The sequence below is a fragment of the Bidens hawaiensis genome, unplaced genomic scaffold, assembly GCF_021521415.1.
Source record: "Bidens hawaiensis isolate Kalapana, Puna unplaced genomic scaffold, B.hawaiensis_p1.1 tig00041074_1, whole genome shotgun sequence".
NCBI classification, from domain to species: domain Eukaryota; kingdom Viridiplantae; phylum Streptophyta; class Magnoliopsida; order Asterales; family Asteraceae; genus Bidens; species Bidens hawaiensis.
In genome coordinates this window covers 13245-26496 of record NW_027497254.1, presented here as the reverse complement: position 1 = coordinate 26496, position 13252 = coordinate 13245, and positions in this window count along the sequence as shown.

The following is a 13252-nucleotide window of genomic DNA, read 5'->3' as shown; positions in this document are numbered from 1 at the left end:
AATAACCAAACAAGGGAAGGTCTCGAATGGTACTTTGACATTCGATGAGGTTAATCTGGTGGAACAGCTTAACCACAATCTCCTTAGCGTGTCTCAAATCTGTGATAAGAAATTCTCAACCCTATTTACAAAAAATGAATGTATTATATTAAAACCAGGTTTTAAAGTCCCTGAAGAGTGGATCATGTTACGTACTCCGAGGCACAATGATGCCTACATTCTGGACATGAGAAGCAATTATTCCATGCGTTCCGCTTCTTGTTTGATGTCCAAGGCCTCGGAGAACGACTCATCATTATGGCATCGACGTTTGGGTCACGTCAACTTTAAGAACTTAAATAAGTTGGTTAAAGGTGACCATGTGAGGGGTTTACCAGTAAAATCTTTTCACTGTGCTAAAAAATGTTTATCTTGCTCTAAATGCAAACAGCACAAACTCCCACATAGACCCAAAACCGTCAATTTTGTAGATTCAACTCTTCAGTTGTTGCACATGGATCTTTTCGGTCCAATTCAACCAATGGAAATAGGTCGAAAAGCCTATTGTCTGGTTATTACTGATAACTTTTCATGTTTTAGTTGGACATTTTGGGTAGGGGACAAGGACGAGACATCACAGTTTCTGCTTAGGTTTATTGTGTTGGTTGAGAATCAAACGGACAAGAAGGTGAAGTATATCAGAAGTGAAAATGGCACAGAGTTTTGCAACAAGGTGGTGAATGAATTCTGTCACAACAAGGGAATTGTTCATCAACTCAGCGCACCTTACACTCCTGAACAAAATGGGGTGGCTGAAAGAAGGAACCATACGTTGGTTGAAGCCGCTAGAACAATGCTCTCATATTCCAAACTACCATTGATTTTCTGGGGTGAAGCCATCAACACTGCTTGTTTTACCCAGAATCGTGTGCTTCTGAACAAAAGACTGAACAAGACTCCGTATGAAGTCTTCTATGGAACGAAGCCAAGGGTAAATTTCTTCAGAACGTTTGGATGTCCCTGTACCATACTCCAAACAAATGCTGGAACAACCTCCAAATTTGCTGAAAAGGCGGATGAGTGCTATTTTGTTGGTTATGCCGCCGACAAATGTGCTTGTCGGGTCTACAACAAGAAAACTAGAGTAATCTTGGAGTCATTCAACATTGATTGGCAAGAATTGAACCCTACTGATGCACACAATGGTCCTGACTGGATGTTTGATTATGAAAGTTTGTTTAAGCAATTTCGTGGAATGTACATGACTCCCGCTGTACCAATGGTTTCCCCTGATGTTTCTCCACTGGTTCAACCTGCTTATGATCAGTCTATCCTGATGCATGCTGTATTGATAGATCTTAGACATGTTGATATAGCTGCTACTGTACCCATACTTAATGTACAACCCGTGGTGAATCAACCAGCCCCGGTTAATGATGAGCAGCCCTCTGCCGACACCACTGAAATGCCGGTTGTTGAAGACATGATTGATTCAGATTCTGATTCATATGTGTCAGCCGACAACAATGAAACTATTCAAGTTGAATAGGCAGAGCCACCTCCCGCAGAACCAAGTGTGGTGGAATCTGTCCCCACACCTCCCTCAGAAGAAGATACTCAAGTTCCTGCAGTGGAAGTCGATGCATCAACGGTGCAAGTTGTTCCCAGTCAGAATGAAGCTTCTGATAACTCCAACACAACCTCTGTTCCAGCAGTTGTTGTCCCATTCTATGATAACCTATGGGAAGGTCCCATTGCTGCAGAACACTTGGTTGATCAGCAAGAAGGTGATTTTGATCCTCAACCAAGTGCTTCCGTCCCTACGACCACTGTTTGTCATCCCATAGAGAGCCTGACTATCCAGCTTGAGGCCACACCAGTCGAACATGTCGAGCAAATTCCTCAATTAGAGATTCATCGTCGACATCTGACTGAGAACATCATTGGAGATCCGTCCGCTGGCATCCAGACATGCAGTACTTCTGATAACATTAACAGATGTCTTTTTGCTTGTTTTATTTCACAGGTGGAACCCAAGGAGTACAGAGTTGCTTTGAAGGAAAACTCTTGGTTGGAAGCCATGCAAGAAGAGCTGTTGCAGTTCAAGAAGCTGAATGTTTGGAGGCTAGTGAAGAAGCCAGAACATAAGATGCCGATTGGAACGAAATGGGTGTTCCGAAATAAGAAAGATGAAAAGGGGTGATCATTAGAAATAAAGCATGGCTTGTTGTGCAAGGCTTTTGGCAACGTGAAGGTCTTGATTACGATGAAGTCTATGCACCGGTAGCCAGATTAGAAGCAATTCGTATATTTCTGGCATACGCCTCGTACATGAACTTCAAAGTGTATCAATTGGATGTGAAGACTGCTTTCTTGTACTGGAAAGTAAAAGAAGAGATCTACGTCAGTCAACCGCCAGGTTTTGAAGATCCAAGTCATCCTGATCACGTTTACCGCCTTGACAAAGCACTTTATGGTCTTCACCAAGCACCTCATGCATGGTATGCCACCCTGGCTGATCATTTAGTGAAGAATGGATACAAGAGAGGAATCATTGATCAAACTCTCTTTCTCAAGAAGGTCAAGGGTGATCTGATTCTGGTACAAGTTTATGTTGATGACATCATCTTTGGGTCCATGAATGAGAATCTGTACAAGGAGTTCTCTGAGGTTATGCAACAACGATTTGAAATGAGTTCCTTAGGGGAAATGAATTTCTTCCTGGGTTTACAAGTTGAGCAAAAAAAAGAACGGGACTTTGATTCACCAAGAAAAATACGTTCACGACATTGTTCAGAAATTTGGTTTCAAGGACTCATCATCTTTCATGACACCAATCGCTACGCGACCTGTTCTAGCTCCTGATCCATCAGGAAAACCAGTCGATCAACACCTTTACAGGTCGATGATTGGTTCCCTGATGTATCTCACTGCAAGCAGACTGGACATCATGTTCCCTGTTTGTCAGTGTGCCAGATATCAGTCTGACCCAAGAGAATCCCACATGACGGCTGTCAAGCGTATCTTCAGATACTTGAAGGGTAGACCGCGTTTGGGTCTTTGGTATCCAAAGGAGTCACCCTTGGAACTTCATGCTTACACCGACAGTGATTATGGGGGATGCAGCTTGGACAGAAAATCTACATCGGGTGGATGTCAATTCCTGGGAGATCGGTTGATCTCGTGGCAGTGCAAGAAACAAGTCACTGTGTCCACCTCAACAGCAGAAGCCGAGTACATTGCCACATCCAGCCGCTGTTCTCAAGTGATATGGATCCAGCATCAGTTGCTGGATTACGGTTTGAATTTCTATTGATCCACGATCAAATGTGATAATGAGGCGGCCGTTGAAATTGTTAAAAAGGGTCCATACTGACTATACCTTTGCAGATCTCTTTACAAAAGCTTTTAGTCGTGCCCAATTTTTGTTTCTCGTTGAGTCATTGGGCATGATTCCCTTTGAGTAAATTTAATCTTTTAGTTTTTTTTAAATAGTAAATATTTTTCAAATATGTCACAATTTTAGAGGGAGAAAATGAGTTAACTTTAACTCACCAAAAAGATTTTAAATCTGCGCTTTAATTTTTATATATAATATTTATTTTATCTTTACTCGTATTTAAGAAAATCTTAAGAAAACTCTAAAAGTGTTGTCCTGTTTAGAGGGAGCTCCTTCGTAGAGGGAGTCGGCTATTTTAAAAATTTTAAGAATTTGATCCGACCATGTGGAAAGTGATAGTACATTGGTATGTATTGATCCTAGCAAGTCAAAAGAATAGAACAAAAGGCTACAAAGTCATTCATTGATGTGTAGATAGGCTTGACAAACAAGTAAGTGTTGGGCGATATAAACTTAAACTACTGCCGTTGCTAGTGGCTACATGTTTAAGAAGCGGTTGCATGATTCCATAAAATTCATATCAATGAAGGAAGAAATGTAATTACACATGTCATACCCAAGCCTCTCTTTACATGATCATAGTGGTCTTATAAAAGTCAGTGTCAATTTTTAATTTTCATTGAGCAAAGAAAAGAGTCAAGTAAAACGTCAAGAAAAGCAAAAAAAAGAAAAACAAAAGAGTCAGAAAAGCAAAGGAAAAAGAGTCAGAAAAAGGGTCAGTCCTAGGAATTTTAACTTCTGCTTTATGTCTTCATTTATTTTCGACTCAAGCCTTGGATTTTCTACGTTTGTAGTCATATAAGATCTGATTGTTAAGGCCCTGAGTCTTCTGCTTTGTTTTATTTTTCTTTCTTTTGTTCAAGCCTTAGACTTTCTCTGTGCGATAATATGGTATTATCCGACCTGATTGTTATGGCCTGAACTTCTGCTTTATTTTAATCTTTTTAGATCGAGTCAAGTGTACAAAGAGTCGTATGTACAAAGACAAAGTGTCTAGTGTGTTAATAAGAATACTGTGATCAACTAAGAAAGGTTTAAGTCAAGTTGAGGTGATATGTTAACACAAAGTAAACCCGAGATATGATGAAATCAGTAACATGTCTGATTAAGTGGGGACCACATAAGCACCGTGCCTAATTGAACTTCAAATGTATCACTTTGACATCAAAACACTTGTCAAGTTAAAAAGGTGGACAATATCTACAGTCAATGATGAATTTGTGTCACAATAACTTCAAAATGGAGATGTGATCTAGGGCTTTGCAAATCAATATGATTCCATGTCAAGATCGTTTTTTGTAGATTAAATAAAGAAAAGAACTTTGTAAATTAATTTAATATTATCTTCATCTAAAGTTTTTGTTTATTTTGTTTTTGGTTTCTAAAATATTAAGTACTTGTAAAGATTAATATTTTAAGTTTTATTTTTATTTTTTAATTTTAATTTTGTTTTTATTTTTATTTTTACTTTTATTATTTATTATTTATTTTTTATTTTATCTTTATGCTTATGCTTAAGAGATCGTTAGTGCAAAGTTTAACTGTAACGGACCGACAAAAGAAAATTATAAAAATTAAACAAGTGTTTGGATTCGGTGAGTAAATGTCTTTTGGGTTTGAAAATGCAAAATCTTTTTAAGACCGAGGACTAAGAATGTATTTTCGGTGAATACTCGCGATGTTTTGACCTTATCGCGAGATAGGCTGACCCTATATAAGAGGGAAATCTAAAATATCTTTTACTATTCACCAAACACTTTTACTTTTCACTCTATCTCTTCTCTCTCATCTTCAACTTTCAAACCCTTAACTTTTCAAATTCTTCAACGATCCGACCCTCATTATCAATTATGCCTTTGAATCCAGATCATGCTCCCTCGGTATAACATCCTAAACATCTCAGTTCATCCCTTCATCTTTGTTTCTGGGTTCTCGTGGATCGAGACGGCGGTTCTTACAAACCGTCGGCTGGATCTAAGACAGATCTCTTTATCTGTGTTGTTCTCATGGTTATAATATGTTATTAGGACCTTAGATTTATGTTTATCATAATTATTTGTTAGTTTTAGATTTTTTTTGTACAGTTTGTAGTTATAGGGTTTGTTCATGGGTTCTGAGGTTAAATTGACCAAGTAAACCAAAGAGTTTCAGGCTCAAACTTTCCAGAAACCCAATTCGGGTCTAGGCGACACACACGAAATGAACAAAAGATCCAAAAGGACAAAGTGAAACTTTTTCGCATGAAAAGGCCTTTTTCGCTTCTCTTGGGTTCATGCGAAGCGAAATAAAGTCACTTCTTCACTTCGCTTGGTCTCATGCGAAGCGAATGGGATTTATGTTTCGCTTCGCTTGGGTTCATGCGAAGCGAAATAAGTCTCTGCTTCGCTTCGCTTGAGATCATGCAAAGCGAAACAAATCTGTTTCGCTTCGCTTGGTTTTATGCGAAGCGAAATGAAGTCTCTGCTTCGCTTCGCTTGAGATCATGCGAAGCGAAACAAATCTGTTTCATTTCGCTTGGTTTCATGCGAAGCGAATTGAAATCTCTGTTTCGCTTCGCTTGGGATCATGCGAAGCGAAACAAATCTGTTTCACTTCGCTTGGGTTCATGCGAAGCGAAATAAGTCCATGCGAAAAACTCTAACTTGGCATTTTTTTGGTTTTTCAGACCGATACCCTCTGGACCATATTGAACTAATGAACTGTTGGATTCACAGATTGTTTTGGACTTGAACCTTGTACATATTGGAATCAGGAACCTATTATTTACTGAAATTAACCTATTAACTTATTAAATCTAAAATGTAAATAATTAATTAACTATTACAAATTAATTAAAAGATAAATATTTAAGGCATATATATATAACTTATCTTGTTTTGCTTTTATCTAATGATGATTCTCATGATCTTGTGGCATTAATTTCAGGGACATAATCAATTTTGTGCTCTTGAGCTTCCAAAGTCTAGAAATGACAAAGCGTTCACATCCATGGTCAAGGGACTTAAGCAATCACCCCTTGCACATGCTATATCTGCTGATCCAGCCATTTACTACAAGTGGGTCTTGGATTTCTGGGCATTTGCCAAGGTTGCTGATGATTCCCTATCGTTCACAACAAAGGTTGCAAGAAAAGAGTTGACCATCACTGAAGCAGATATTAGATAGGTGTTAAAGATTGCTGACGAGCCAGATCACAAATATGAGAAGGGAGACATGAAGAAGTTGGAAGACTTTGTGGCGAGTATGGGATATGATACAGAGTGGAAGAGCCTTGAGAAGAAACATCTCCCACCATACTGGAGATTTCTATTCCACATAGTCACTCATTGCTTTGCGGATATTCGTGGAGGATTTGATAGCATGAGTGTTGACTGGGTCAGGATCATGTTTGCATTAACGACTCGAGAGAAGTTCAATTACTCTCGAAGAATATTCCTGTGCATGTTGGGGAACATCAGGAGTGGAGCCACATGGCTTATGTACCCGAGATTCGTACAGATGATCCTGGATGATTTGATCCAAGATGTTCCAAGGCCGGGGTCAAAGAAGGCTAAAGACAATAAATCTCTTCCCGATCCCTATCATGTGAATGAAATCAAGACGTCAATCTTTGGTGTGTTGCTTAGAACCAAAGGAAGGGGACATCAGTATGAAGGACCATGACCGGGTCCGAAATTCGGTTTGTTTGAGGAGGCTGAAACTGCGGGTGATGAAGATGTTGAAAGTGAAGAGATTGAGGAGTTGGATGCTGAGATTGAGGCTGATTCTAGTGATGAGCCGGTCGGAGTTGGATGCTGAGATTGAGGCTGATTCTAGTGATGAGCCGGCCGAGGACCGCACTAAAGCCAAGCATGATTTAAAAAGGAAGGCTATTGAGAAGAGCAAGGATGTTGATTTGGAAGAGGAAGAGGAGGAGCAGCCACAGCCCAAGCGTATCAGAAAGATTGGAGACTCCCAGAAGTCATCCAAGTTTCTTGTCAAGATTCCCTCACAAGACAAACCATCTGACCAACCCAAGATCACCAAAGAAGCCTTAGCCAAAGCCCTCCAGGACTTAGACGTAACCAAAATCTAAATCCCTACCTATAAAAAGCCAAAGACCAGAAAGAAAGCCAAATCCAAGAAAACCAAAACCTTACTCCATGACTCACCTGAATCCTCACCTGAACCCACTCCAATAGACCAACCAATATCTACCTTCCTACCACAAATACTACCCTCACCACCTCAAGACCAACCCACAACTCCAGTCAAACAACCAACCCAAACCGAACCCAAACCTTCCCAAATCACAACACCACCCACTCAACCAATCACCGAACCAACAACTTCCTCCATATTCACATCATCCGTTTTCAGCTCACTTATCCAAACAACCAGCTTATGGAGTCAAACCATTATAACCTCCCCAACCCAATCCATAACACCACCTGTGACACAACCAATACCACCCACCACTGCTACTTCACCAATCCTTACCCAACCCATCACCCTACCTTTGCAAACAACATCACCACCCATATTGTCCTTCACATCACCATCCACTATCATCTCACCCAAACCTATTGCCCGAGGGAAATCGTCGACACCTCCAGTATATGCCGATCCTATCCTCGATAGGATCGTCGCACTGGAGGAATCAAACGCAAAAAGGGCAGAACGGGAAATTGGGCTTCTTAGATTTATCAAGGAAATGAAACAGAAGGAGGCTGAGGATGAGAAAGTGAAGGCAGAGTTGAGGGAAAGGATTCGGGTTTTGGAAGAGCAGAAAAAGGTGAGTGACTCAATGGCTGAAAATCAAAGACTATTGATCAATACGCTGCATACCCGGGTCTAGAATCAGCAGCTGCTCATGACTCACGAGTCCACCAAAAATGCAGACTTAAGACAAGAACAATCAAGACTCGCTAATAGAATAGCAACACTTGAATGGAGCCTACCATCTGCAAGCGCTCTTAGAACAAGTCTTAGCAAGAAGATTGAGGATGCCACTCGAAGATGGGATATTGAGAATGAAGCTACAAACTCTAGAGTCTCAAATTTAGAGAATCAGCTCGCTTCATCCGCTTCCCTCGATACACTCAGAGCCGAAATGGAGGCTGTTCAAGAGAAGATCAAGGAACATGATCATCTCAATGAGCTTTAGTTGAAAACAAATGAAGAGCTGGTGAGCAAGTATCAGGCGGCCTCAGACCTTATGGGTATTCATGAGGATGACTTTCATGGTCTGGAGGATCGACTTGATAAAGTTTTCAAGAGTTGGAGAAGGTCGGGAGAGACTTCTCAGGCTGGTGGTTCGCAGCCTACCGCAGGTCCGAGTGTGACCTTGCAAGGAGTTAGGGTTGAGGCATCTGAAGGTGAGGCGACTGTTGGTCGGTTAGTACAACAGGGCGGCCAGTCTAGTGGTATTGGTGGTGGAAAGGAAAGTGAAAAGGAAGATGTTGATGTTGAAAGTGATGATGGTGATGATGAAAATGATGATGATGGTGAAGATGATGACGAGGATGTGCATGATAGTTTTGATGAAGATAATGATGATGATGGTAATGGTAATGGTAATGGGAATGAAGGCGGAGACGGTGGAAATGGAGGAGCCGGGGCAGCAGGAGGTGGAGGTGGAGATAACTCTCAATAACCTCCACACACTCAACATGAAGTTCAAGACCCTGAGGATTTTGCAGGTGTCATGGACGATTTCATAGAGTCTGGAATGAACTTGGAGAAACTCATTACAATTGACATGGAGGAGGCAGTAGAAGACGACATCAACTACTCGCCAAATCCAGATACACCTCCAGCTCAAGTCCAAGCTTCAGAGACAGCTGCCGCTGATCCCGTCTCCAATCCAACCGACGACTTGACATAGGAACCACCAAAGAAGAAGAGAAAGAATCATATTGTGTCAAGTCGTGCATGCACACGCAAGCTCATCTACCCTTACCACGACGATTCGCTGATTGTCTATGAGAAATATAATAAGGAGAACGCATGTTGGGTTATCAGACCATATAGTGGTGATCTAATCTATCTCAACCACCATGAGCTCAAGTCGTTACCAGAACTTGACATTAATTATCTTCGAAAGGCTAGGCCATGGTGCGGTTGGGAGTACGTTGGAGAGTTGGATCCCGGATTATCTTCATCGTCAATCGAAAGTCGACTACAAAGATTTTGAGTCGAATAAGGGTCGGAAGTACAAGAACCCAAGGGAGATAGACCCAGCCACCGGAGAGCCACGAATAATGTGGATATACAGGGCACCAAAGAACTGTAATATCATCTACCATGGTGAGCCCTTTATTCCTAACATCCTCCGAGACTTCATTGGCTGGGAATTCGACAATACGACAGGGGAGGCCGTCATACGCTGCAAAGATCTGCCTGAGATTCGTGTATTTGACGAGCACGAGCTAATGGGGCTGCACATAGAAGACATCAAGAAGCTCTACAATTCACCCCTGGGAACTGTCGAGGACATCGGTCGTCAAAACACAGACCGGATAGTTGAAGCCTTCAACAAGTTTGTTAAAAGAGTTGTTGAACTTCCACTACCCGAGGACGATTGGCTGGATTACGATACCGACGGGTTCCAATACTAAAGACTAGAGGGAGATTGTTAGTCCCATTTTGTTTTGGTCTTTTATATTGTAATTATATGTTTTGGGCTTTTGTTGTTAGTTTTGAATGTATGGGCCCAAGGGAAATAATGTTGTAAAGCCCATTGGGCATTTGATGTGACTTACTTCTCATGCATGCTTCCCTATATATATAGGAAGCATGCCATGAGAGATGTGGTTGTTCATTTTTAATCAAAAGAAACCTTTTTGCCAAACTCTCATTCTCTCTCGGCTTTCTCTCTTTCTCTCAAACCAACCGAAAATAACCTCTTAAGATCCGAGACCGCTTAGGTGGCTTAGTGTGATTTCCGCTAGCACTAAGCTTGGTTGATCCAAGATTATTGTTAGATCCACCCACGTTGGGACCTACACTTTGTCAGTTGAGGATCGCCTAACTCTTGTAATTGGTGATGGAGACCCATTCAGCCTATTTTTTCTTTTTGTACAAAGCTTCGGTCAAGATTATCGAGCAACTTGAGGCCAAATGCAGGAAGTTTTTTCCTGGGGCGCGGACTTGGATGGTAATAAAATATGCTAGGTCAGCTGGAGTAAGGTTATTACCCCTATTAACGCAGGTGGGCTTGGGCTTACCCCCCTTGGGGATGTTAATGTTGCCTTGCTTACAAAATGGTGGTGGCGATTTAAAACCAAACAAAATGCGCTCTAGAGAAAGGTTATTCTTGCTATTCACATGTCGAAGAGGTCTGAAGCCATTGAGCTCTAGGATTTAAGATTGCTTCTTCGGCAAGTGGATTTGACAGATGTTGAGGGTAACTGGACTCGGTTGGAAGACCTCCCCGGAAAATTCGCAGTTTTGTCCATAAAGAAGGCCACGTTTAAAGGTAGTGGCGCTTACAGTTCTTTTGCTATGCCTTAGAATAACCGGTCCCGAAGAAAGTCAACATCTTCATGTGGAAGGTGGACATGGACATGCTGGCAACTAGAGAAGGTTTGGCTTTTCGTTCCATATCGATGCCCTCGATTTCATGTGGTTTCACTACTAGAAGATGGTTTTTTTGCTACAAACATTTTCTACAATTTTCCCACAACTTAAAATTTCTAACAATTTTTTCACAAATTTTCGACAATAAACAAAAACAAAAAAAATCTTAGAATTTTACACATGTTGACAAAAAAAAAAAAAGCGTTGTCGCAATTTCGTCGCAAACATAATTTTTTTTCCGACAAATTAGTGACAATACCTTTAATCATTTATTAATTATTACGTTCAGGATAAAAATGTCAAAAAATTATAAAACCCCCACTCTTTCGTGGCAAAATTGTAGCAAAATTTGTAATGTTTGCTACAAGTTTCCGACAAATCTGTATTATTTATTGATTATAGCATTGATGAATAATGAAACCACATTTTTGTGGCAAAATTGTCGCAAAAGTTGCAAAGTTTGCTACAAGTTTCCAACAAAAATGTGTCCACCGTGGTTGTTAGTGTACGTGTGTATGTATGTATGGATTTGTATGTGTGCGTGCGAATATAAGCATGTATGCATACACTCATTCATGTGTCTGTGTTAGTATATGTATTTTTATGTGTATGTGTGTATATGCGTGTGGTATATGTATGCATGTGCATCAGTGTATGTGTTAGTGGGGGTGGGGTTATATTAGAAACCAAGGCTGCAAAATTTACTGGGCGACCGACCAGAGAGTTGGATGTACTTAAATATCAATATAAATAAGAGAAATACATTTTTAAATACTAAATTATTCTAAAAGTAGCTAATCATTAACTAAAAAAGCTATATATAGTTTTTTCAATATTATAGAAATATGAATTATGTTTTATTTTCTAAGACAAAATCAGTTGACCGATTAGATATTTACCACCTTTTATCGATTCTTAGTAACTAAACGGAGCTAAAGAAACTCTCCTTGGTGGCATACCTTGTAGCGAATACCCGGGGAGTACTCGGCCTTTGAGACCTACTTTTACAACATTGTTAAAAAGTGAAGTGTGTTTAAGAATTGTAAGAAGAGATCTGGTGCGTTAGATTGAGTGATCTAATGGTTAAGATTGGAAATTGGTTTATTTGTGGGGGTGTTTTATTTTATTGACTTAATTATAGTTAGATAAGGGTAAAAATGTCCATAAACACTTGCATCCCGTCAACTATTTCTCTATGACAACTCCTACAATTTGGCTATCAGAATAAATATTTCTTACATGACCTCTCAATTGTCAATTACAAAGTTATCTTCTGGAGATAGTTTGAAGAAAAATAAGGTGCGCCCATCATATTAAGTTAAAGCATAGCTATCAATTGAATGTTAGTTTATTGTGTTTTCCGATCTCCGTCGCTGGGTTCAATGACAGAGTGTTTTACAATTTGGATTCCAGTGACTGTGCTTGTATTAATCATAAGTAAACAAAAAATGTTACCGGTACTAATATATAGCAAATATAAAAATCTAATAATGCCTACCATGGAAAGCAACTTATGCATTAGTATACTTAAAGTTGTAGAACATGTTATGTTTGTATGCTGGTGTAACAAATATGCAAGCAACAAAAGAAGAAAATAAATGCGTGTTAGTATTTACCTTAAGTCAGGTTGTAGAAGATAGTGCATGTATGTATATTCTTTCTAACACTAGTAGAATGTGTGGATGCAACAAATATGACTCCTAACATTCTTTAAAATTTTAATCATAAGAGCCCATTTTGTTATATATATGTGTTAGTATGTTAGAAAAATCTTTTGGTTAATATGTATTAATTATGCATCTTTTGACATATTTTAGCTTCAAAAGTCACACGGAGCTAAAAAAAAAAAAAAGAACAAGAGGCCTGGCAAAACATAGAAGCCCGCTTGGAACAATTTGAATAAGAACGGGCCGGACATGAACAAGAGTGTGCTCAACAATCGGAATGGCAACTAAAAGAAGGAAGAAATGATGTACGCGGATAAGTAAAAAAACTTCCATTATGTATTGATATACGTTAATTTTAATTATTTGAAAATGTTAAATATTGTGTTGATTAATTTGTAATAAAAAAATGTGTGTTCTTTTAAGATTTTTGTTATTTTTATTTCAAATTGTGAACATTTTTTTTTTTTGGTAATTTTCAGAAACTTTCTGCATTTTTGTGCAGTAAATATTTGGATATTTATTTTTTAAATGATTTTAGCATTTGTCGGAAGTTTGTCGCAAATAAATTTTCAAGATTTTGTAGCAAGTTTGTTGAAAATGTTTGTGGCTGGTTTGTCGAAAGTAATAAGTGTTTTGTGCCAAGTTT